The sequence below is a fragment of the Salvelinus sp. IW2-2015 genome, linkage group LG15 (genome assembly GCF_002910315.2).
Source record: "Salvelinus sp. IW2-2015 linkage group LG15, ASM291031v2, whole genome shotgun sequence".
NCBI classification, from domain to species: Eukaryota; Metazoa; Chordata; class Actinopteri; order Salmoniformes; family Salmonidae; genus Salvelinus; species Salvelinus sp. IW2-2015.
Genome location: NC_036855.1, coordinates 19351690 through 19353783, shown reverse-complemented (window position 1 = coordinate 19353783; position 2094 = coordinate 19351690).

Here is a 2094-nt window from a genome sequence, read left to right as displayed (position 1 = left end):
ATCAACGGAAACAGGATGCACCTCAYCTCAATTTCGAGTCTCATAGCAAAAGGCCTGAATACTTATGTCAATAAGGTATCTATCTGTTGTTGTTTTTTAATACATTTGCAAAAGTTTCTGAAACCCTGTTTTCGCTTTGTCATTATGGGGTGTTGTGTGTAGGTTGATGAGGGAAAAAAATGATTGAATACATTTTAGAATAAGGCTGTAATGTGACAACATTTGGAAAACACGAAGAGGTCTGAATACTTTCCGAATGCACTGTATGAGCATGGCACACTTTCGTCCTCCTTTTGCACCACGTAGTAACTCCAATTCTAATGGCTCTTAGATCTCCTGCACTCAACCAGATGGATAAGAATGAACAGACAGTGTTGAACTTGCTGAGGACCTGCCTAGCCTGTACCCAGCCACTATAAACCCAATCACTATGACTTTCACCCACACAGTGATGGCACATCAAGAACATCACTACTCTTTATGGACTATTTGAAGTGAGGCAGTCTGCTGTAGGAATACTTCAAGTTAGGGCTAAAGCTTACACTGTGAGCCTATGGTGTTAGACTAGAGTATGGGTTTGAAATGGAAAGCACTCTTTACTCATATCTATGAACTGTCATAAAGCACTGTTTAATGAACAAGTTAGTCTTTGTTTCACCAAGTGAGACCACCAGGCTTTGATGGATAAATCCCTGATTAAGGATAACAGGGTATTTTATGTTTAAATTGTACAAAAGCCAGAATCTCCATTGAACAATTACTTCAACCACTTTCTGCCTGAGTTCTGTTCCTGTATCCCATTTTGAATAAAGGGTATTTGAGGGAACCGAGCCACGATTTAGGAAACAAATTCAATCACACAAATGTAAAGGCAGCCACTTTTAAAATGCTTTTTATTCTGTGCTCTGTGTTCTTAAATGTAAATGACAGCACAGMGGGAAATGATCTTTCTCACTTGAGTAAGGCTAAATCAATGAAGCTGACAAATACCTAATGTTCAGACTGAAATAACCAAGACTGGAGGGGAAAAAGCATCATCACATGCTGGGATCTGTGATTTCTGTTGAACACACAGGACAGACACAAAGACGACAGACTCAAACACACAGCCCGCAAACAGCTTTCCAATGAGAATATATGCCTGTTTGTTCTCAATAGCCGAAGCCTTGTGTATACACAGGGTGGAGTAAGATGCGCTCAAAGGAAATAATGAGCCTCAATTGGGATATGTCAACTGTGAAGAATTACACTGTGTTGCTTGGTCTTGCCATTCAAGAAGTGGCTTTAAACATTACAGTGCCTTGATGGTAGCGCTGATGGGAAAGGGAACACACATCTAACACAATAGGAGGCACATACCACAAACATAATAAATGAATCCTTACAAAAGCCCCTCCCTGCCCACTTTCCCCTCAAATAAAAATATAAAAGAAATCTCCTCAGAAGGAAGCAGTTTGTTTTTGAAGGAGGATAAAAAAAAAGGTATTCCATTTTAAAAAAAACTCTTAAGCTTCATTTCATGTGAATAAACAGCACTCCAACAAATGCAGCAAGGCAACAAATATTAAATGTTACACACCTATTAACACTGAGCGTACAAAACATTAGGAACAGCCGCTCTTTCCATGACATAGACTGACCAGGTGAATTCAGGTGAAAGCTATGACCCCTTATTGATGTCACTTGTTAAATCCACTTCAATCAGTGTAGATGAAGGGGGGGAGACAGMTTAAAGAAGGATTTTAAAGCCTTGAGACAATTGAGACATCAATTTTAAGTGCCTTTGAACAGGGTATGGTAGTAGGTGCCAGACACACCGGTTTGAGTGTGTCAAGAACTGCAACACTGCTGGATTTCTCACACTCAACAGAACTGAGGCTGTTCTGAGGGCAAAAGGGGGTGCAACTCAATATTAGGAAAGTGTTCCTAATGTTTTGTACACTCAGTGTATACTATATCATATTCACATGGGTTTATAAACAAGTTGATCTCTCTCCACACTCTCAAATCAGTGCCTGTTGATGTCTCCCGCTGTAGTCTTTCAGGTAGCCATGTGACAGCTCTCCACATGTCAGTAACACCACTAGGGCTCTG